We start from the raw sequence: 25,302 nt of genomic DNA, 5'->3' as shown, positions 1-25,302 counted from the left end.
TTCACAGGATTGTTGGCTCAGGATTCCCTTTCCACTGTATCCAATTCAGTGACCAAAGTCCCATGAGCTCAATTCTGGGCATTGTCCCCTTAGCTAGAAACTCCAGAGGCACATGTGTCCCTCCAACAGGTACTGATTGAAACGGCCTTTGTTACGAGGCTTCCTGACGAGTCTGGCTTGCCATCTCAGAGGCTCTGAATCCAGACGTCCAGCTTCCTGCCCTTCCTACAGGTAGAAGAGAAAACGTCTACAACATTGTCCTTTCACTTGCCACTTATCCATCCATTCATGCAACACATTAAGTTCCTACTGTGTGCCAGGGATCGTGAGAGATATTAGTGGTGTAATGGAGACCTGATGAGATGTTTTACTAATTTATTTTTTCACCAGCATGCTCAATAATCATTATTGTACACGATACCTTCTTTTGCCCCGTGGGCACCCTGGGCCATCTCAGCCTTAACCTTGTGTTGCACCGATTATATTCTTGTATCATCCCTCCTCTCTTTCCCCTTCTGCTAGATGAAATAGAAAGATATTTTTATATATCCTGTTTAATTTTAGTGTATGCTGAGCACACCGCTGCCAAAAGGAATACTTCGATCACAATGAAACTCTGTAGATGAGGTTACATAAAGAATAAGGGAAGAGCTCCAGCCTCCTGCCTTGTGTGAATGCTATTGACTCTGTAAATCAGTCCTGAAGGCAGGGAGGGTTGGGCGTATCTATCACGTCTGCATCATCTCTCCACATTAGAAGCTGATGCTCTTAGTGGTGTTGCTAAGAGGACCAAACGCAGATGAATGATGGCCAAGGACCCATGGCGGATGTAACTGTTGTCTCTCTTGGGTGGCCTATGTGACTTCAGTTTACAGAGGATATTGACATTTTAGGGTTGTTTCATGAGCTTACCTTATGCTTTGCCTCAAAGTGAAACACACTTACCTTTTCATCCAGCAACTGTTTATTGAGGGCCTGCACGGACGCTGCTAACTAACGTGTGGTTTCTCTTCTTTTGATTCGCTTGGTCTAAGGGAGAGGAGGAGACTGAGCAGTGAACAAGTCACTACAGTACAAGATGGCGGTGAAGAGCACAGGTCTTTGAGTGAGCGCTGCCTTTGAAACCAGTTAATGACTTCCTTGGAGTCCAACTGAGGTAGTTACTCAACCTCTGTGAGCCTCAGTTCCCTTATCTATAAAATGAGGATAACAACAGACAACAGCATTACCTTAGAAGATGTTTTGTTGAAGAGTCTATGAGGTTATCCCAGCACAGTACTGCTCATGGTGTCTGGAAGATTGTAAGCCCCTCATAAATGTGAGCTGGAGTTTGTTCTTGTTTTTATGTCCGTTATTACCAGAAGCTATAACAGAGTCTTCCACAGAGTGCTAGGGGGACACGGACAGGATGTGACCAACTGGACCTACACAACAGATTCCCAAGGCGGCATCAGAGCTGGGCTTTGAGGGCTGAGTAGGAGGTGAGCAGAGGGAGAACCAGGGGAAGGGCATTCTAGGCTTCCAGAATCACATGCCCCAAGTCACAGAGGCATGTTCAGGGTTCATCACACAGTTCAGGGTAGTGGAGTTGGGGCAGTAAACCCATCTAACTCCAGGGCCCAGGCACTTTGCAGAAATGACCTTCTCTACTATTATAATCTTTCGTTGTCAGTCTAAACATTTTCCCCTAAGAACTCTTAATTGTCTGTTAAAAAATAAATCCCCTCACTGTTTTGGTTCTCTGAAATCTCCCTGAAATCTTCTTTAACCAGCTTTCCCCTAGTCTTTGCTTCAGCTATTTTGTGCCTTTGATATCTGGATTTTCCATTTTTATGACTCCTATATCTCTACTTTCTCCAAGCCTAGTCACCTGAGAGTGCCTGCCAGACTAATCCATTTTCAAGGTGATCCCAGCCTTAATCAGCAAAACCGCCTCTCATTCCTGACATCTTGCTAGAGGCCCCTCAACTTTAATAACGTGACATTCCCGCCATCTTTCCTACATCCCCCCCTCCCCCCCCCCATCGTGCTCTGTTACCCTCTGCCTTGGGTGTTCTGTGTGCTCTAAGCCAGAAAAGGTTTGGGCCAGGAACAACTTGTGTAGGAAAAACCTGCCAGGTGGAAAGGCCTCGAAATAAATGGCCGCCCCTCACCCGGGCCTCTTGTGAGAACGTCCGGAGTCTGTCGGCACTTCTGTGAGAGCCCCGAAGGTCCCACTCCCACAGATGGGACATCCCATGGAGCAGTGTGTCCCGCTGTGCTCTAGAACATGATCCCACATTCCACAGCAGTCGTTTAACTCGCTGGGTGGTCCAGGCTCCAGACTGGGGGCCTTGCCAGCCACTGATGCCTGGCTACTGGGCAGCCGGCGTAGCCTCCACATGTGTGGGAACTGAGCTGGAAAGGCGAGGAGGCAAGGCGGGCTCAGCAAGTGGCTGCGCTGGGAATTCAGTAAGAGAAAGGAGGGCCTCCAGAGGCCCCCAAGCTACCTAGCAACAAAATATGCAGTGACTCCATCATATGGCAACAGTGCCATCTGTAGCCTGTCCCCCTGCACATCTGCCCGTCTCAACTGCAAATGGCGGGGAGGGAGCAGTGTGGCTGAACTTCCGATGGAAGAGGGTCGGGGCTCGCAGTCAGTAAGTCAGTAGCACGATTAGCTGAATGTTCTACCAGGAACATTCTGGCACGCCCTCAGCAGAGATGCTTCATCCTCTTCTGACTGGTTCCCGGGACTTCATGCTCCTAAACTCTCTTCCTCGCAGAACCTTCCGTCAGCTCTGCATGCCCCGCCTGTTCAGCTGCTGGTCTCGTCCATCTGCCCGTCTGTTCTATCCTCATCACCGTAGCACCGCCTTACGTTAATAAAACTCTGCTATAGGCCAAGTGCTTCCTCAAACATTCTGTCAGGTGATCCTTACAAACCCCACTCAGCCTCATTATGGGCCCCACTGGGACACTTTTTCAGCTTTCTTGTACAGCTGAACAAATAGGCTCAGAGAGGTTAACTGATCTGCCTGAGGTCGCGCAGCTAGGAAATGGCACAGCTGGGCTTAAACCCATGTTTTTTGACTCTAAATCTACTGCTCTTTCTTTTATAGATATTTAGAGGAACAGACAGACAGGGACACTGAGAGTGGACTAAGTCCAACGACTGTCACATATGCTTATAGGGCCAAGTGACCCTTTTCAAATCGGCTCCCCAGCGTCCTTCTCTACCCTCCCCACCAGACGAAAGACTAATCCTTCTAAAAGCCCTCTGCTCTCTGTTTGCTACCTTAATCCCCAAGATCCCATCTGTTACGTCTCCAAACACAAATACACATGGCCCATTTAACAGCAGTGATTCCGGGAAGAACAAGAAAGGCAGGAAACTGGGACAAAATTCCCTGATTATAGCAGGGCAGGCATTGGGGTTTGGGGACAGATTCAGGACAGGGACTAGCAATGAGATCATCATGGCAGAAAGAATAAAGCAACAGATAAGCAGTGGGAACACACGCACTGGATCAGCAGCATGGAATTTAACACCGTGTTTTCAGGGTGCCCTGCCCCGTGGGTGGATCACATGGATGGAGAAACGGGCAGTGACAGAGATCCAGGCGAACAGACAGGGTGAGCTGGGCTCAGAAGTGTCATCACGAGCAAGACAGTGCCTCTCACCCTAGAGAGTCTGGGCTGTAGATACTGGAACTTAGTTGCAGACCCATGACAGGGGTCCTCCAATCAGAACCAGCTTCGAGGTGTGAACCTTGGTCTCAGGAACAAAGGCAAAAGCCTTGTTTTCAGAACCGGAGACTTGATTCAGGGCCACACTTGACATCCAGCTTCTGAAGAGAGATGCCGAGCCTGGGAAGAGGCAGGACGGGGCATTCCTCAGTTTGGGGCATGACCCCCATAGCCTGTATTAATCAGAAGAAGTGAGGTTATGCTGCAGTAACAAATACCATCAATATCCCAATGGCTAAAACACAAAGTTTTCTTTCTTACACAAGATGTCCACAATGCGGGCAGCAGATCTGTTCGTGGTAGCCATTTGGGGACTAAGGGGGATGAAGCAGCCACCACTCAGTATTGCCAGGTGCTGAACCAGAGAGAAAAAGAGACAGTCTTCAGAGGTCTTGCATTAACAAATAAATTCTTAGCTAGAGAGTGACACACATTACTTCGGCTCACGACTCATTGGCTAATCACACATCCTCACAAGGAGGCGGAAAGTACAATCCTACCACAGGCCCAGGAATCAGAGAGGCACAGTCAGTGAGCAACCCTCAGGGAGGTTCTCATGTCTTAGACTCCTGATGGATTATTACCTTCAACCTTAGTTGGGAAACTAAAGGCGTCAGTTCTAGGAATCTGGAAAACTTAGATTTTTCCATTCATTTAACAAGCACTTTTCAATCATTGCTCTATGTGACGCCATTCTGATGGCCGTGTATACAATGAGCACATACAATTCTTCCTTCAAGTCCCAGTCTAATGGGGAAGAGAACAAACCCACATAGTGTGACGAGAGTTCCAATAAGGAGAAGCCCAGGATTCTGTGGAACGCACGTGAGAGGTAATTGGGCTCACTGAGCTGTGAGGAGATAAGGTTAAGGAAGGCTTTCATGTTTACATGTAACTCTCCTCCTTAAAATACACACACACACACACACACATGCGCGCACATACCACACACCAAAAAATGGAGTAAACCAATAATCCTCAGCGCTGGAGTCTACCCTCTATTCGTTTAGCATAGTTGTCCTTACCCTCCAAAGACCACACTTCATAGAGGATTGCTTCTGGTTTTATCCACTAAAGTCTAGCTCTAGACTGCTGGTGACTTGAAGGTAATTCAATTTGAAAATGACTAACAGCCTCTCTCTCTCATTCAGACAAAAATATACTCCCTTAAACTCTGCCACTGACACCTAAAACTCCCATTTCATTCACTTTTCTGGCCAATGCATAAAATACGCCCATGGAACGCCAAATGTTTTCTGACAGCCGACATACAATAAACCCCTACCGCCTCCGTTCCCAGTAAGCCTTAGTATCCACTCAGCGTCAGTCACCTGGCATACCCAAAAGTATGGTCTGTGGACCAGCAGCGTTGGAATCACATGGGGAGCCGTGAAAATGCAAAAACTCAGTACCACAGGCCCCCTCCCCCACCCTCCACCCCCAAGACCTACTGAATAAGACTCAGCCTTTTAACAAGATCACAAAGTGATTCATATGCATATTAAAGTTGGAAAAATACTGACCCGACTGAGAACAAGAGAAATTGACCATGAGATAGATTATTTTTTATACCAAAAAGGGGATCTTTATAAATCTGAGGCATGCAGTCCTAATGGGGGAGGCAAGTATGGATTGGACTTCAGAAGCCAGAGGGGTGGGGGGGTGGGGGGGTGGAGCCCTGTGCTGAGAAGAGTTGCTTAAGAAAAATGAGAATCTGATGAAAGATCGGGAGAGACAGCAGAAAAAGGAGTTTTAAAGGCACACTTTACCCCCTCCCCTTTATATTCTTTTGCCTAAGATGGTCTAGGGAATTACGCTGGCCTTTGTTGGGAGTTTAGACATGAAACAAGGATTCAGGGCCCTTCCTTTTCTCCCTGCTCACTGAATCTGTGCATGCAGAGCTGCTCCATCTGCTCGCACTCCCCTTCGCTGACTTGTACCTCCAGCATGGGCCATGCAGGGACTGAATCCATTGACTAAAAGCTCTCTGTAGCCTCATTAAATGGCACTTAACTACCAAATAGCATAAACTCCAGAACTGGGAGACTCAGAGGGACAACCAAAGTCTGCCCTTTTGAGTTATGAACGTGGTGGGAAATTTATAAACTAGCAGCTGGACTTTTTTTGTAATTTGAACGATAGTTTCATCTAAAATGGATGACCATGTCCAGTCGTATCCTTCCAACATTCAGGCCTTCTGAAGTTGACCTGTTCCCCCAGCCAAGCTGTTTCGTAGCTTGCCAATCCACTACTGACTGCTAGGAGTCTGGTTCTACGTCCGCATTATTATTACTATTGTGGCTGTTAGCCTTTCTCTGCTGAAGGAGCTGTAATGGGCAATTCAAGTGTGTTTTTATAGGACTCAGAAAGTTGAGTTACTGTAGCCCAAATAAAATTTGCTAGGCCAAGAGTTATATCTGAACTGAGTGAATGGCTAATTCTTTTTTTTTTTTTTTTTTTTAGATTTTATTTATTTATTCATGAGAGACAGAGAGACAGAGGCAGAGGGAGAAGCAGGCTCCTCGCTGAGCAGGGAGCCCGATGGCGGGACTTGATCCCAGGACCCTGGGACTATGACCTGAGCCGAAGGCAGACGCTTAACCGACTGAGCCACCCAGGCGTCCCATGGCTAATTCTTTTCATAGCATTTTCCCATAATATGGCTCTAACTGTAGTTTATTCAAAAGCTTGTCTGTGATTTTTAGAGCACATCCAGGAGTGCATCTCCACCCAGAAGACCTCAAGGTGAAGAAGCTCATCGCTTTCTGTCACGAAGGTAGCAGAGACCAAACCCTATAGATACTATATTCAAATGATTCCTATGATCAGGATGATAACTGAAGACTAATATTGGCACTACCATAACTTCACCAGTAATACTTATTAGTGAAATTATTTGCTGTATGAGCAAAACCAATATACTCAACTGCGTATATTATGAAGCAGATGAAATAGGAGTAAGAATTTACAATATCGGGGCGCCTGGGTGGCTCAGTCGGTTAAGCGACTGCCTTCGGCTCAGGTCCTGATCCTGGAGTCCCTGGATCGAGTCCCTGGATCAAGTCCCTGGATGGAGTCCCGCGTCGGGCTCCCTGCTCAGCGGGGAGTCTGCTTCTCCCTCTGACCCTTCCCCCTCTCGTGGTCTCTCTCTCTCAAATAAATAAATAAATAAAATCTAAAAAAAAAGAACTGAAATCTTCTTTGGAAATAGCTCTGTTCCAGAATTTCACAGGAAAATATAATAAAACTTGATGTACATGAAACTAGGAAAATAGATACTGCATTAACCAGAATTAAATCACACACACGCACACACACACACACAGTACGAGGCTAGTATAGTGGGCAAGAAAGCAGCAAACGTCTGATTTGGATTAAAGACATGGGTGGGGGCGCCTGGGTGGCTCAGTTGGTTAAGCGACTGCCTTCGGCTCAGGTCATGATCCTGGAGTCCCGGGATCGAGTCCCGCATCGGGCTCCCTGCTCGGCGGGGAGTCTGCTTCTCCCTCTGACCCTCCTCCCTCTCATGCTCTCTGTCTCTCATTCTCTCTGTCTCAAATAAATAAATAAAATCTTTAAAAAAAAAAAGAATTTACAATATTAAAGCATTTGCCATTTTCCCTTTAATAAATCATTTGTATAAGCATATAACCCGAAACAAACAAAACCCCTCCACATTCCATTCTGCTACCTCTCCATCTTCTTGCCCCCTTTTCCAGCAGTAGTACTTGAAAACGTTCTCCAAAAACCCTGACCCCCGCTTCTCTTTTCATTCTATTTCGAGCCCATTCCAATCACGTTTTTGTCTCTAGATTTCCAGTGAAACAGCACTTGTCAAAGTCAGCAGTGCTGTCCGGTTGTCCATTTCCATCGTTGGTCCTCAACTGTCATTTTCCGTGACTTATCAGCAACACTGAATCTCTGAGTCACTGTCTTCTTGACACCCTTCCCTCGCTTGGCTTCAGGACACCACTCTTTCATGGTCCCAGGTCTCTTCTGCTGGTTTCTCCTTCATCTACGGTTTCTAAGCAATGGGATGCCCAGAGGTCAGCCTTTGGACTTCTGTTCTTCCGTCTATACCCACTCCCTAGGTGATAACATGCAAATTCATGGCTTGAAATATCTTCTCTCTGCTGACAACCCGCAGATGTATATTTTCAGCCTGGATCTCTCTCCTGAACACCAGTCTCATATATCAAGTTGCCTACCTGACAGTTACACTTGGCTGTGTGAAGCGTCTCAACCTTGACATATGCCAAGTTAAATTCTTTACTTCCAACCCCCTCTCTCTCCCTCTCAAAACCAAAAACAAAGCAAAAATATGTTTTGCAGTCTTCCCCACTTCAGAAAATGATCATGCTATACTTCCCTTTGCTCAGACCAAAAATCTTCTAGTTGCCCTTGATGCCTTTCTTTCTCTGTCCACATCCAGTCCACTGATGAACTTCGTGGGCTCTGCCGCTGAGTCTGTCTGACACCCAGCCACTCCCCACGGCCACCACTCTGGTCCAAACCTCTCTCTCTCTCCCCTCAATCCTTCTCACTGCCTTACTGGTCTTCCTTTCCCATATAAACACAGCTGATAGAATGATCTTGAAAACATAAATCAGATCATGTCACCTCTCTGCTCCGAATCGCCCACTGTCTTTCCATATCGCTTGAAGTAAAAGTCTGACAATTGCATGCAAGGCTCTCCAGGATCACCTGCCCCCTCCACGACCACCACAACTCTTCCCTCCTCGACAGCAGTCACATGCTTCCGACATGCCAAACATGCTCCCATCTCAAGACGTCAGGAATTCCTCCAGCTATCTCTTCACTCCAGATGCCACACATCATCTTATCCCAGAGGTCTTCTCTGATCACCTTACCCCTCCAACCCATACCTCCAGCCCAGCCTATGCCCCAGTCCTGCTTTCTCTTTCTTTGTAACGCTCATTGTTATGTGATACATTGTTTATTCATCTGTTTATTATCTGTCTTTCTACACTGAAATGTCTGCTTCATGAGGATCAGGACCCTGTTTCATTTACTGCCACAACCCCAATATATGGCACAGTAGGAGCTCAAAATATATTTTTTGAAAGGAAAAAAGGAACAAAGGAGGGAGGAGAAGGAGGGAGGGAGGAAGGAAAGAAAAGAGAAATCCATTCTCATATTCTCCTAATCTCAGAGTATGGTTCTGTTTTTAGGATTTTATTAATTTTTCAGATCAGGGGTTATATAAACCAAGGCATACCTGTCCGTTAACTGGATGTCAATTTACCAGTTACTAACTGAGGGATGTTGTGCAATTTAATTTAGTTGACTTCGCTAAAACCCTCATTTTCCTCATCTTTGAATGGAGGGACAGAATAGTAAAATATACCTCAAGAAACTAGTGAAGATTAAGCAGGGTAATGGCTTTCGATTGCTTAGTAATATGCCTCAGTCTTAGCAAGCCCTCAGTACATGTTGATTATTATTATTACTATTATTATTGTCATTACTAGTTACTTCTCATATATTTCATCTTACTAAATTATTTTTAAAATTACTACAGCTTGGGGTGCCTGGGTGGCTCAGTTGGTTAAGTGTCTGCCTTCGGTTCAGGTCATGATTCCGGCATCCTGGGATCAAGCCCCGCATCGGGCTCCCTGCTCCGTGGGAAGCCCACTTCTCCCTCTCCCTCTGCCCCTCCCCCTGCTTGTTTTCTCTCTCTCTCTGACAAATAAATAAAATCTTTAAAACATAATAACTAATAAAATACAATTATTACAGCGTGGGGTTCCTGGTGGCTCAGTCGGTTAAACACCTGCCTTCGGCTTAGATCATGATCCCAGTTCCTGGGATCAAGCCACCTCAGCTCCCTGCTCAGCGGGGAGTGTGCTTCTCTCTCTGCCCCTCCCCCCCGCACCCCCCTCTGGTGGGCTCTCTCTCTCTCTCTCATTCCAATAAATAAATAAAATCTTTAAAAAATTACTCCAGTACCAGAAATTATAAATTTTATATAGTTCCCATGTATCACAAGAAAGGACAACTGGAAATATTTAGACTTTTTTTTTCCCACCCCACCTCACCCCCCCTCCTTTTTTTTAGCTATTTAAACAAATCTTTTCCTTAGAATGTTTGACTCTGTTCTTCTGGCTCTGTCTTCTAATCTGAAAACATTCTAAATCAAAAGTTTAGTCTTTTCTTCTTTTTCAGCATACTAACAGTGAACAGTGGATCAACCCTTTTCTGTCTGTTCCTGAAGCCCATAATTCCATGCAAATGCACCACAAAGGGCATTCTGGGCATCTGTATCTGAATGGACACAAGGAGCCTTCTGCTTTCTTTCACAAGCCCTCGTAAAATATTATCATAGTTACTTATATCCCCACAATTAGTATTCCTCCTAGCATCTGAATCTCTCTGTCGGATAGGATGGTACATGCTCTCTTCAAGCTTGGGGAGGGAGAGATTCAACACGTCAGCCGGAGCCAGGTGTAAAAGGCTTGGCAGAGGAGCATCATGTCTATCAAGGGTACTGAATCTGGTGCGGGGGTGGGGGGGGTGAGGGGGGATGTGAAAATCTGATCACCAGGCAACTTCCTGCCCTGGGAAGAGCAGGGTGGTCCCAATGGCTCTGATCTCCAGTGCCCATCGTCTAGACTTCTTCCCCCTTCTCCTCCACTCTTTCGCTCTCTGCCCCCTCCCAACAGGAACTACATCCCCGCCCCCTCCCAGATGCTAAGCAGCGTCTATTCTCACGCCTTCTCAGACAGCGGCTCCAGATTCAGGTAATAAGTTGAAGTACAGCATTTCATGGAATGAAACTAAGTCTGTCTATACAGACAGAGAGACCCAGTCTGAAGTACTGATAAGAGCTGGCCATTGGGGCCAATCGGTTTAAGTAAAATTAACTGTTGAGCAAAAGGACTTTAGAATCAACCTGATGATGTACTTTAAGGCAGCCCCAAACGCCGTGTATGTGTTCCCTAGGGACTGCCCGCCTTCACCTCCTTTGTTAAGGCTCTGGAAGCCACAAAGTCGTCTCTATGTAGACCTCTCCTGAAGTTATATTCTTCCTTTTAAGCTGTAATGAGAGGAGAAGTTAACTAATAATTATCATAGGCACTGGTATTAACTGAGCCTTGTTAATATGAAGCACTTCATATGCATTATCTCCTATAATCCGTACAGTCACGATCTCCATTTCACTAATGAGAAAAACAGAGATCTTAAGACTTGAGTAACTTGCCCAGGTTTTAAACTGAGTTCTAAGTACAAAATCTACATTCTTAACAGCTATGCCATAATGCCTGCAGAAAATTAACTTCTTTTTCCGTTCACTTTGGTTTATGCCTTCTCTGTAGTATAAGGGTATCTTCTACACATTTTGATGTACAAGGGTCTTAGCTAATATGCCTCCATGAAATTGGCTTTACTTTTTTTTTTGTCTTCATAACACTTCGATGTTATTGTTCTTTGCTCTTCCACATTTATTGGATTGGTTCAATAGAAAATATGTCTGCAGCTTCATACTTTTATTTTAGCCAACGGGAGTACCGCATTTACAAAATGCTTTTTTACATATATCTAATACGAAACTGGAAATTAAGCATCATACTACTTTTGCCGATGAGGATACTGGAGTTCAGAAGAATGAAGCAACTTAATGTCACACTACTCCATATCAAATACAGGCCCTTTATCTCCGAACTGTATACTCGTTGCACTGGACTACATTGCTTCCTAGTCCCATATATTGTGCCACTCAGCTTCTGGCTGAGTTAGTTTTGTTTTGTTTATTATACTAATAATATAGCAGGGCTCCGAAGTCCGGCTGCCTGAGTTAGAATTTTGGCTCTATTGCTTACTATCTCAATGAATTATTTAACATCTCTAAATGTCAGTTCTCTCATCTGTAAAATGGGAATATTGGGGCACCTGGGTGTTTTAGTCGGTTAAGCATTTGCCTTCAGCTCAGGTCATGATCTCAGGGTCCTGGGATCCAGCCCCACGTTGGGCTCCCTGCTCAGTGGGACTCCCTTGCTTGCCCCTTCCCTCCACCCACCCCCAGCTCGTGCTCTCTTGCGCACACTTTCTCTCTCTCTCTCAAATAAATAAATAAAATATTTTTAAAAATGGGAATACTAATAGGGATCTTATAGAAGGTTGTTGCAGTTATGAAAAGTGATAGTGCATAAAGTGTCCAACACAGTGACTGATGCATAGTGAGTTCACAATACAGGATACCTATTACTGTTATTTATGGATAATGACTCAAATACACATATATGGGAATTTCTTTGAAATTTGCATACCCCATGATTTAGAAATTGCTCTAATGTTCTATGCCATCCACACACAGTTTTAGAGTCCCTTAATTTGTAATCGATTCAGGTATTTACCCTAAGATCTTGACATAAGCCCCCAAAGGTTACAAGCTTAGCTTCTAATTGGAGTAAGATTGAGGATGAGCAGACCAGTTGAAGCCAAATATTGTGTTTAAAAGTAATTTGTGCGAGGTGAAGACAATTTACCCTAACTCCAGAGAAATGTAGAATCAGTTAGAGTAGATTACTACAAGTTGAATTGAGTTAAAGCGATCATTTAGTTGGTTTATAAGAATGTCGTCTCAGACCCTCTCAGCTCCATCTCAGCTGTCCTCTTGTAGTCTGTCGCTGCTTTCCTTCACAGTTCAGAGTTCACTGTTGTTAGTTTTAAATGTTGATCCCAGGAGGCTCCAGTTAAAAGATGTTCATTTTCTGAATGGGGCTTTCTAACAGGCTGCTTTGATCTTAACATGAGTCAACAACCATTATGTCATCCCTGTCACATACATTTGGGTGAAGAGCTTAGCTACCAGTAATAAGGTGGTCTCTTCATTTGTGGAATGTCATTGTCATTTTCCCTTCCTTAGTGAATGTAATTCAGTTTGAAAACATTGCACCTCTATGCTAAAATGCTGAATACACTGGGAGAATTGCGTATTTCATATTTGTGATTGGATTTCATGCTTTAGTTTTTATTTTGTAGACATACTAGTTAAAATCTATTTGAATATGATATTCTATGTTACTTATCACCCAGCTTCAATAAATAGCATTATTTTGCGAAAAAAAAAATCTATTTGAATAACTGGAGATCTGTCATTAGTTAATTCTGACTGGTTTGCAAAGAATCCTTAGGATTATACTTTTGGCTTTTGTTGTTGTTGTTGTTAGAAGTGATATTTGTTGTTGAAAAACAATATATCTGCAGTTAACTAACGGACTTCCCTTGGTAATTTTGTTGATGTCATTTCCATTAACCCTTGCCCCTCACCTCCTAGAAACCTGTGCTTCATGGCGGCTCTTCCTTCTTCACCTGACCTCCTAGTTCATAGGTAACATGGTGTTATTTATAGTGTTATTTACATGTTAAAAGAGAAAAAAAAAAAAACAGAACCTCCAAGTCAGCCTATTAAGATGAATACATATACCATTGCATAACCAGCTGAGAAAGATAAATAGTACCTAGTCAACTAATTAAAAACACGTAACAAAAGAGAGCATTGAATAAAATGACAATGTCAGTAAACATTACGAACCTGTTGCTTTGTGAAACAGAATTATTTGAAAGAGGATTTCTGAAAATATTTTTATTGCGTTTTAAAGCATGGTACTTTGTCAGCATCAAAGCCATTTTTAGGTAGAAACAGTAGTAAAGGTATCTTCTGGACACGGCACAACTAAATTATATCAACGTCTTGCGTTGCCTCAGGAAACAAACAGATTTCAAAGGTTTATTCTAGAAAACAGTGTTTAATCAATTTCTTATACGGTCTTTGAACATAATCTAGTAAGCAGATGTGGAGTTAACGGCTTATTATGTTCTCACTCCCTGTATCCATTCAGAGTCTGCCAGGCTCGGAATAAAAGTCAAGACATGTGCACATAGAAACTCTGTAGATGTTTGTAGCATTTGGGATTAAAATAGTGAGAAGGCTGCCTGGGTGTCCCTTCAGACATGGCACAGTGGAGCAAGGGGACAGGAAATATGCCAGACTGCCTCTGCAGGACACTGCTGAGAACACGTGCATCGAGGAACAAGGAACTGCTTAATGATTAATCACTGTCAACCTTTGTTCTCGTTAAAGACTTGATTGTCGGACAAGGCTTGTAATGAGGGACTGTTTTGGTGCCTGTTGCTACGAGATTGTGTTCACTGATCCTCCGTGGATGTAAGCCGCCGTGCCGGGCTTGCCCAAGTCGAACACACTAGAATGAAAATGCTCTAACAGTGCCTGCTAGTGGTGCTGGAAGGAGAGGCTCCAGACATTCTGTTTCCCGAGCATTACTCCAGCCCCAAATTAGAGGACAGCTATCCAAGGGTTTGGCTCAGCCGACTTTTGGCACATGAAATTTTAGCAAAATAATTTTGAGAAAGTTTAACAATAGAAGAGATAGATAGAAGTAGATTTATGGTAGTGATGGTTTAGAAAGCCTCTCCCCCAGCCACACACACGCACATACGCGCAGACACCTTTTCTTTTTGACAAACACAGATACTCGGAAATCAAAATTTAAAGTCGTGTTACCGTTTCTTTTGCCTTATATAAATAAAATATTGAATCGTGCTTTGCAAACCAAGTCCTTAACCACCAAATCATGTGAGGCTGAAGTGTGTGTTGGCATCTTTCTAAAGGCTAAGGGAAAAAAATCCCACTTATTCTGTCATTGACTAGCTGGCTTATGGACTTCTGCGTAACCGTTTTTGAATCTTTATTTTACTGCTATAAAAAGATCAATGGGACATTTTAAAGGAGGAAAAAATGCTATTTTTAAACGTAAAAAATTATTCTTCTGGGTTGATGTGACCTTAAAAAACTCTAAAATTTTTATAAACGTCACTGCATCATTATCATGAAATTACTTCTAAAATATATCTTTCTGTGGGAGGACTAAAAGATACGGAATAACTAAAACTGTTGGTGATGCTATCAGATTATACCTACTACCCCCTAGCCAAAAAGATTTCTTTATAACAAATGAAGCCTGCTATGGTTTTTTGATGTCTGCACGAAGCGACTTTTCTCTTGATTTAAGTCTTACTTAATAACTATGTGGTTCAAAATATTATAGGTCCTCTTCTTCCTTCCTTTTTTTCCTGTTCCTCCTAATTCATCCACAATATAATCAGGGAAGTTGAGTAGGGACTTCTGGACCTCCAACAATATAAAACGGGGCCCCTACAGAGTCTGCGGATAACTGAATATTCTGCCCATACCAGAAATGATCGCGTATAACTCAGGGAACTGCCTCTCCAGAGTGTCCCCTGCATATAAAGGTAGCCAGGGGTCTGGGAAAGCCCTTTTGGTCTGCCTCTGTATCTCTCAGTAGATTTGCTCTAAATCCTCCCAAACAGGAAAGCCGGTTTTTATTTACATCTCTAAACAGCAATCCAGTCTGCTTGGCAGAACAGTCACAGTATATAACCTATAAACACCGGTTTTCGTAGTCTCACCTCTGTGTTTATATACGTATCCACATGTGATTAAAGATATGGAATGGAAGGGGCGCCTGGGTGGCTCAGTTGGTTAAGCAACTGCCTTCGGCTCAGGTCATGATCCTGGAGTCCCGGGATCGAGTCCCACATCGGGCTCCCTGCTCAGCGAGGAGCCTGCTTCTCCCTCTGACCCTCCCCCTCTCATGTACTCTCTCTCATTCTCGCTCTCTCAAATAAATAAATAAATCTTTAAAAAAAAAAAGATATGGAATGGAAATGTTCTCTGATCGCAGTATTTATCTGCTGAGGTTACAATGAGGAAATATCCTAAATTAAGACAGAAATCAGGAGGTTTACAATGATACTGATAATTATAACTGGCTTGGTCATTTAAGACATATTAACAGTGTGCAGTAAGTAGATCATCCCCAGTGCTACAAACTGTTCCCGATTCAGTTCATGGAACTGCAACCCTCTAAGGAATATCCTTTCATAAGCCATGCTTTATAAATCCTGGTAGGCCTGATTGGTTTTTTTATCCTTGACCATAGATAGAGACGTTAAGGAATACTCGACCATGTTGTGAGGGGAGAGCCTTGAACAGACGTCCTTGGACAATATTTCTAGTGGCTAGCCTAAAATTCTGGCAGGAAGAACACATCGAAATAAATCACTCTCTATACAACAATGTGAATTATTATTTGCATTTAAATAGAAGCGCTGCAGACTTCCTGTACTGTAATAGATGCTTACAGGTAAATTACCGCACTTTTCGTGGCTTCCCTAAGAAGTGAAGGGATCATATATCAATGCCCCTGTTTTCTTCTACCCTCTCAAGACCAGTGTAGTAGTAAGTACCCAAGTTAGTTTCACTGATGATAACTTGACTAAAAGTTATTCTCCACACACCAATAGCCTCTCTTTGATCTTTGTAAGTGATCAATATGATCAAATTATTAAAATAAGCTATATTATCCAAATGTAATCCTTTTCCTCCTAAAAGCAGTGATCACCTCACTTGCTTTTATAACCAAACGCCAGGTAAGATCCCAAGATTAATATCTTCTTGGTATGGAAAGCTATATAGCAGGGTATATGAATGAATGGTGTATTACCTAGGAGAAAACCATGAACCCAACTGCCAAAAAAAAAAAAAAAATTGATTCAGGTAGAGTAAAAAAAAAATATGTGAGAAAAAATATTCAGATTTAATTGAAAAGTAAAGGAAAAGTAGCACTAGGGGATAAAATAACTGCTGTACATGAGGATGGCCATCTTCAGCATTGAGTGGGCTATTTATTTCTTTTAAAGGAACTGAATTGCCCTACGTTTTGGTCAGTTGTGCATTAACATGATGTCTACCAATGTTATTTTGTTTCTAAAGAGCTCAAAATACTTTAGCTTAATTAACCCTCAAAATATTGATTAATTTAATCACATTTCTAAAATGGAATACTGGGGTGCCTGGGGGGCTCAGTCGGTTAAGCATCTGCCTTCGGCTCAGGTCATGATCCCAGCGTCCTGGGATGGAGCCCATGTCAGGCTCCCTGCTGAGCAGGCAGCCTGCTTCTTCTCCCTCTCCCTCTGCCATTCCCCCTGCTTGTGCTCTCTTACTCTCTCTCTTAAATTAAAAAAAAAAAAAAGACCTGGCAAGGATGAAATAAATATGGTGAACTTCAACTGAAAATCTATCAGGTAAATCAGGTCCTTAGAAAAAACAACTGCTTGATTGAGTTAATTTGTTTAGTTAAGTAACATTTTCAAGCCAATTATTTGGTAATATTGTTGGTGGGTTTTAAGTCTCCACCATATCCAGTATTGTGACATTTCACATACTTGGCCCACATTCTGTTAAGTTTGTGAACAGGCTAGAAATTTTAAAAATTATTTTTGTGGGCTTTTTTTTCTTATGTGGATGGCTAGATAACAATATTTTTCAATTATAAAGGGAATCCAATTGGCTCAAATTTAGTCACAGTTTTGATTTAAATATTCAGAAATCTCAGATTAATACTAAATGAACTGTTACTTGGATGCAGCCAGCAGCTGAAGAACTGTTGCTGTCCCAGATGTATATCCTTTTAAAAAGTGCCGCATGGATCTGGAAAACACAAAACAGTGTAAACACTGGTAACTGTACAATATATCAGTCTCCCCTCATGTATTCTCTCCTGATCAGCCGTTAGGAACATAAGCCACAAATGTTTACCCAACTGAAAAATCACTGGACAGTTATGTTCAAATCAAGGATCTGTTTCCAGTTACAAGTAACAGAATCCAATACAATCAACCTACCTGGATTGCTGAGGGAAAAAAAGTTTAAAAGTTCACAGAACTCTGTATGTGCTAAATTTAAGTTCAAGGTTTTAATTTAGAAGCAAAAAGACTTGTATAGTATCTTGAATTGACAAATAATAATAACTATTCTTAGGTGAGGCATTTTGTATGATACTTGATATTGATACTTGTTATTTCACTGAAAACTTTTGATATATATGTTACTTTCTTAGTAACACCTAAATAATTGCAAATCATCTTATAGATTAAGTTTATCTGATTTTCAAGTAGTTACTTAATTATTTATTGAGCAACAAATATATTCCAAGCATCTGTTTTATGTCAGGCTTATGTGTGCTAGTAGAAATGCATAGATGGGGTGCCTGGGTGGCTCAGTGGTTAAGCGTCTGCCTTTGGCTCAGGTCATGATCCCAGGGTCCTGGGATCGAGCCCCGCATCGGGCTCCCTGCTCAGCGGGAAGCCTGCTTCTCCCTCTCCCACTCCCCCTGCTTGTGTTCCTGCTCTCGCTCTCTCTCTGTCAAATAAATAAATAAAATCTTAAAAAAAAATGCATAGATGAATAAAAAGTCTGAAAAGTCTTTTTGAAGTAATGATAGTGACGTAAGAGAAAACATACGTGTAAATAAATAACTGATATATTCTATGACAAAGAAAATACAAGATGTGATTAGGACTCAAGATGTGATTGGACAGTGTGCCAACATAGATTGTCTTACTCTGAATTCTCTATTCAGATGAATTGATGGGTTCAGCTTGTGAACCCAAAGTTATACTAGAAATCCTTGTAAATGAAAAAATGTCATAAAAAGTGCTCGATGTCCAAAAATATTTTAGTAGTCTCCACCATCTTGTAATCCAAACAGACATGGAGAAGCTAAAATACTGTGTGTGTGTGTGTGTGTGTGTAAAACATCCCCAATCTTAATACTCAACAGAATTCATAAAATTTTTAGGTACCCTCTTTCTAGATTTATAACCATAAAGTAACAGCAGATCTGGTAATAGTTGTACAGCTGGTCTGATCAATGTAGACAGATAATCAAACCAAAGAAAGTTGACCTTCCTCATTCTTTTCCACGGTGGACTTTTCATTTAAGGTTATCATTTTCCTAAAACGTTGTTTTGGTACTCTGCAGATCAAAATGGGTTTGTATGGTTAGCATAAATAAGATTTGGTAAATAATTTAACCTGATTTTCTGGGAATTGATCCAAGTGAAACCTCTAATCTTTTGAAGCTCATCCCTTAGTGAGTCTTAGGGAGAACTCAGCTTTTTTGAAGTCCCACTGAAGTATTTAGTGGCTTGCTTTGCTAATCCAAGGGAGACTTCAGGGCTACATTTAACAGAGAACAGATGGCTCCTTTTTAAATGTCCTTTGTGGTCATTATAATAATACATTCAAAAATAGCTAATCGTGTTACAGTAGAGTATTTGGACACATTTGAAGATATTGGCCACAGTCACTATATTGTGTCAGTGCATCCAGAATTCTATGTTTATTAGATAACCTGCAATCACCAAGGTATTCTCTCACTTCTCTTAAGAGGAGATATGTCAGAATATGTGGGCTACTTTGTAGGTTAATATATTTTGTATATTTTAGCCCAGAATGGATAGCCAAAGCATAAAAATTACCTCTAGCAAAATGTTTTATAGATTGTTTTTTTGTTTTTTGTTTTTTGTTTTTGCAGAATCAGAGGAAAAAAACAGACTTTTTATAGAATCAGTTCAGAAAAGTCCAATGTTATTAGGAAAGCTATATATATACTTTTTTTTTAAAGATTTTATTTATTTATTTGAGACACAGAGATACACAGAGAGAGAGAGCATGAGCAGGGAGAGAGGCAGAGGGAGAGGGAGAAGCAGGCTCCCTGCTGAGCCAGGAGCCCGATGTGGGGCTTGATCCCAGGACCCTGGGATCATGACCTGAGCCGAAGGCAGACGCTTAACCATCTGAGCCACCCAGGCGCCCTGGAAAGCTATATATATACTTCTATGTTGTGCTTTCCTCAATGAAGTATATGAACAGATCCAAAATTAAGTTTGAATTTTTTCAACATTCCTATCCCTAAAGCCTCAATTTTTGTTTACCTCAATCACTTCAGAAGAAAATAACCAGTGTGATTTCGTGCCCCTCACCCCCAACCAGATCAATCCAGTATTTGTACATTATAGTGGCAAAACCACTGCAAGTCATGTTGTTAAGTTACATTGTAGACTCAGTGAAAAAGAGAAATTGAATTATTTCATGACAGTGGTATTTATTGTTAGCTTGATCCAATAAAAATGGAATTTCAACAACTCTAGCACTAGAATGTAATTTAGAGATTATAATCTAACTTCCATTATCTTAAGAATGAAGAAAATAAGGTCTAAAGAGTTTAAAAGAGAAGACTATGAAATTAGCAAGGTTCACAGGTCACATGAACCAGATTCCTACAAGAATCAATGAAATAATGTCAGTTTGTGTAAGTAAGAAGAATAAGGAAAAATTGTCAAAGAAAATCATAGTTTCAAATAAATGCTAACTTCTCTTGCATACCTCCTACAAGCCAAAGACTGCCGCATATTTTACCTACTTAATTTTATTTAAGCCACACAGCAATTATATGAGGAAGGCAGTATTATTTGCCCCTTAACAGAGGAGAAACTGAGACATTGAGACTTTCATAACTTGCCTGAGAACAATTAGTAAGTCATGGAGGAAATATTTAAACCTAAATTAAAATATTTAAATTAAACAATTAGTAAGTCATGGAGGAAATATTTAAACCTACATTAAAATGTAGGCATGTTGACTACAAAGGTTACATTTTTCATCATTATAGTGTTTTTTGTCATGTGATGCCACAGAAGACATGTAAGAATTTTCTTAGATTTCTCACTTCTCTATCTTAAAGAGATAAGAAGCTAAAAGTAGTCTATAAAATTTTCATTAAAGTGAAATTCTAACATCAAAATTCTGTATTATTATTATTATTTCCAAAGGAAAAATCTTACATTCCTCCTCAAGTATTAGAAGCCACCTAGGGAAATCAATTTGTAAAAATTCCGCATTTGTTTTGTGTTTAATTTGGACATCATTTTGATTTAAGAACCAGCCCTTTAAACAGTTTTTCCTTCCTTCTGAACGGTGGTGTCACTTACCTCTTCTTCCTTCTCTGTTACTACTTGTTTACTGGATTGCCTTCACTTTCATTGAGAACAGAAAATGTTGATATTTATCTCATCCAAAACCATAACACCTTCCAAACACTTCTAGAGGAAAAGCACAATTTTAAGGTAGAAAACCGGTTCCTAATATATGTCCCTTTGAAATGCATGTTTTTGTACAGAGGAGTTATAAGCCTAATGTAGTTACACATTATACCGAAGGGAGAAGAGGAAGGGATTAATATCAACACGAGTTATAGAATAGGCCCAACAAAAGATAAAATTACCCTTAAACATAATTCCTTAATCTTGTTTTAATTGGTGGAGACAGTGGTGAAATGCTTCGCTATTGTGAAGTGATTGAGCACATCTCTGCATAATTATTGCTTGTTGGTTTATTGCTGGTATTATTATAAACAGCATGCTGTCCTCACTATCTGATGATCAGAAATTACATTTTGTTTAGTCCGGTACCTTAATGTATGTGTTTGATATTCAGTAAATATCAGATTTATTTAAGAGGAGATACTAACATTTATTTTGAGTCTCTTACGTACCAGATACCACTATACGAAGCACTTCACTTACTTTATGCCATTTGTTGAGGTAATATTGAGGAAAATATTATTACCCCCATATTTGGGGGGGTATTTGGGATTGGGATTTGAGCCCAGTTCTGCCTGATCCCAGAATCCACTTTTCACTATTGCTGCCTACCCACTCAAATTGCTTTTAGAACAGAGGGATGTTTTTTAAATATGTTGCCAGTTCCCTTATTCTATTAAGCCTTTAAGGTTCTTTGCATTTTAAAGGCATATGTTTTTTAAAAAGACAAATTTCTTAACCTATCTCCTCATCTTAAAATGGGAATCATAATTAAAACAGAATTATTGAGGAGCTTAAATGAGATAATAAATGTCAAGCCCTCAACACAGGGCCTCATACATAGCTTTCAAAAAATGATAACTATTGGTAGAAACTATACTCCAGTGGTGTGCCTTCTTCCTGCCTTCCAGCATATCTGCTCCTACCCACCCACCACCATCATCATGTTCTCCATCATTGCTCACCACAAGCTCTTTTCCTTTCTAGAATATCCTTTATGCTGTGGGCCTTACTAAAGTGATACACTCAGAAAAGCAACACTGGATTCTACAGTGTTACTCAACCTTTGCCTCTCTGTCCTATATTGGCTTTCCAGTTGCCTTTGAAAAGAGCTAGGATTTTTATCCCATGTACCTGACAGCAGGAAGTTCTGACCCCATTTTCTACCTTCATGTGGCTTCCTCATTTATCTATGTATTTATTTATTAAAAAAAAAAAAAACCCAAACAAACACATGTATGGAGGGTCTGCTGTATACCAGGAAAAACATGATGAACGTCCCAGCCTTCCAAGCCCTTCTACTGGGAGGTGGATATAAGCAAACAAGAGTTGTGATACAAAGTAAAAAATGGTCCCTAATGAGGCAGTACCAACTGTTATGGAAGCACAGAAGAGGGACACCGAAGAGCCCTGGGAGGTCAGAGAAGACTTCCTGAAAACATGACATCTGAACTGAGCCTAGAAAGAATGAGTGATCCCTTGGTAGGGAGGAGTGGGGGAAGAGGGCTCCAGGCAGAGATGTTGTGAGCAAATGCAAAAATGCGGAGAGGAGAAGGAGCTCTGTGAGTTTGAGGAATTTCAGGTAGGTTAATTTCACTCTAGGATAGAGTGAAGAAAGCATGTGTTGAGAGATGAGACTGGGGAAAGATGCGGAGGCCAGATCAGGGAGGCCCTTCTCTGCCATTTTCAGGAGCTAGGACTTGATTCCAAAGGCCGAGAGGAGCCATGGATAGTTTTAAGCTGGGAGTGCAGTGTAGAAGATGTATCCAAGTGGAAAATCATTTCGTTACTTTCATAAACACTAACCTTTGAGGGGCAGGAGGTGGAGTTCTCAACCTGAGGTCAATGGATGGTCTGTGGATGTTTAGAAAATGTGTAAACTCCCTGAAAATGTAGACAAAATTGTTAGTTGTATGTGTATGTCGGGGGGAAGGGAGGAGAGGCAGAATCCATAGCTTTGTGAAACCCTGCAAAGACTGTGTTATCCAAAGAAGAGTTGGAAACCACTGCTCTAGGGACAGAAAGCTAAATGCTAACTTACAGAGTAGAAATTTCAGGTCTGCCACAAAGAGCCCTTCTAAAGTTAAAGAGTTTCTCTTTTAAGAAAAATTTCTCATTCCTTCCCCTGAGTTACCAAACTCTTCCCACTCCGCCCTGACCCACTGACGTTATGTTCCTGGCTGCTCTCCCACCTAAATGCTGCTTCCTCGCTCATGGAACTGGTCTTCTGTGCCAACCCATAATAAGTGTCCACCCCAGAGGCTAAGAATAGATGCAGTGTCCTGGTGACTTGAAAATTAGGTAACATCTGAAGGATGAACTCTACAGTGACCACAAAATTCAGTCTGATCATTTGAACCAAACAGATTATAAACATATGATCAGGAGGTTCCGAGCAAGCAAAGAAAAATGCCCTGTTAAGTAGAAGGAAAAGGCAGCTACTATTCGTAATTGCAAAGGACAAAGAAAAATACTAGTCCAAATAAAATCTTCTGTGTTTGCATGTTCCACCTTCCCCCATTTTCCCAACCCCACCCCTCACCCCTAACAAGCCAGTTCGATCAGACAAGCTACAGTTCTCCTAGGCAAGTAGGTTTGGTTTCATTGGTCTCTCCTTAATACATTTTCCTGGGTTTGTGTGTGTGTTCTTCATCTTTTAGGTAGGTCTGTGACATCGTGCAAGTCATTTTGTTAAGCTTTCTTGGCAGTGTCTTCATCTGGAAGATGAAGCTGGATGCTTTTTCAGCTGTCACAGTTTGTAATGGTGGCTGGAGTGGAGGGTGATTGTAAACAGATCTTGTGATAGCTGTTTCTTGTTCCCAACTCACCAGTCCCTTCCAAGGATTGCTGGGTACTTTCTTGAAGGCATTTTTTCAATTTCACATAAGCAGTTCCTTGGCCAGTACAGTCAAATAGGGCAAGGGTCAGGAAACTCTTTCCACGAAGGGCCAGGTAGTAAATATTTTAGGCATTGGGGGCCATGAGGACTCTGCCACAGCTCTTCAGCTCTGTCGTGGAAAGGTGGCCCCAGGCAACACGGAAATGCACGCGTGTAGCTAGGTGCCGATAGAACTGTGGTTACCGAGAAAGGTGGCAATCTGGGTTTGACCGGTCATGCCACAGTTTGCGGACCCTTGAGATGGACGACAAGCAGCCTGAAGACAGGAGTGTTTCATCCCTTCAGTCTTTCAGTTTGAAAGTTGTTTCCTGGATGATTTCCTGGTAATTGTTTTATTGTCATTGTTGCCATGAAGGGCAAGAACAGTTCGATTATTTGAGCCCCACACAGCCACCTCACTCTCTGCCCCAAATAAATAACTTAGTGGGGCTGCCAGCTTGCAGGGAATCTGAAACAGTTCAGGCAACTTGTTTCTCAGGCGTAGAGATAAATAAATGGCTTCATAAGTAGAGAGTTCAGAAGATGAATAGCCTGGAGGAACAGTTAAGCAGTTAGTTCATGGAGACAGGGAAAGAAGAGGGAAAGAGAGAAGAGCGGGGAAGAAAGATTGATTGAATAGCAAACCAGTTTATGAGATCTACTGTACAAACTTGCCCAGCTGGGTACTTTATCTTGAATTTGCTTTGCAAATTGCAGATGCCTAGCTCTGGAAGCCAAGAAAAAGAAAGGGCAGTCATCCCACGCCAAAATACTCTCATGGATCCCAAGTAACTTACATTACTTCATTTTTGTGGGGGGAAAAATTATTATAATCCCCCTTCCAAAATAAGAAAAACAGAGAGCCATTTTACCCAGATGCCCAGAAGAAGACAAATATTTTTTAGAGTGTTGTTTTTTTTTTTAATATTAAGAGAACAATACCTGTCTGGTAACTTTGCTTGCTTTGTGACATCGTTCGATGTCACAGTGTTCAGTCCACAGAACTGTTTTAACAGTAAAAATGGTTGAGTTCAATGAGTCTTAATATCTCAACATACTTCAATGAAACCGGGGATATTTTTGTTTGCTGCTTGAGGACATGTCTAATTGAACCCTATTCTAACTTTTGCTGAAATCAATCCTGCTTGACAGAGACTTTGCATTCCATTAAATGAAAGAAAGTGGTAATCGCAGCATTTTTATTAGTTAACATCTTTTTGAAAGATCTCTCACATATTAAGCGTGGCTTACAAAGACATTTTATCTAAGACCCAGTGGCCAGGCCTGTTCTCCGATGTGTGGTACTAAGAGTTACAAGATTTTTTATTTTTCATACATTCTCTTTAAATTTTGATCCCTGACATTTTAAAGAAGAGGTCTTGGTGAATGAGCTGCTAGGGCTAGAATAGTGGAATTTATTTCTAATTGTAAAATTTGGACATTTTTTCAAAGGGACTTCAACCTGGCTTTGAGAGAAATAGAGTTAATAACAGGAAGAACAAGTCATTTGTCCCCTAAAGAAAAGGGTGCCCATTTGCGAGAGTTCAGGTATCTCCTTAATTTTCTGCCAGGTCTTCTAGACACATGTTTTGCCTCCTTGCTGAGTTAGCGCTTCCCATAGTAATCTGTGGACAAGATACTAAGTCAACAAAGTAACAAATATGGGAAAGCATTCTTTTACCATG

The 25,302-nt window shown here is 41.6% G+C and overlaps 1 protein-coding gene across 2 annotated transcripts in view; it reads left to right on the top strand.

The window, feature by feature from the left end:
• Window positions 1–25,302, top strand: part of MAML2 (mastermind like transcriptional coactivator 2) — a 340,696-nt gene that overhangs the window by 295,852 nt on the left and 19,542 nt on the right. The gene's annotated exons all lie outside the window — the stretch shown is intronic.

This window comes from Mirounga angustirostris, unplaced genomic scaffold (genome assembly GCF_029215605.1).
Source record: "Mirounga angustirostris isolate CCGP_5_RB_7025 unplaced genomic scaffold, mMirAng1.0.hap1 SCAF_13, whole genome shotgun sequence".
NCBI lineage: Eukaryota > Metazoa > Chordata > Mammalia > Carnivora > Phocidae > Mirounga > Mirounga angustirostris.
The sequence above is the reverse complement of the archived record's forward strand: the minus strand, read 5'-3'. Positions and strand labels throughout refer to the sequence as shown.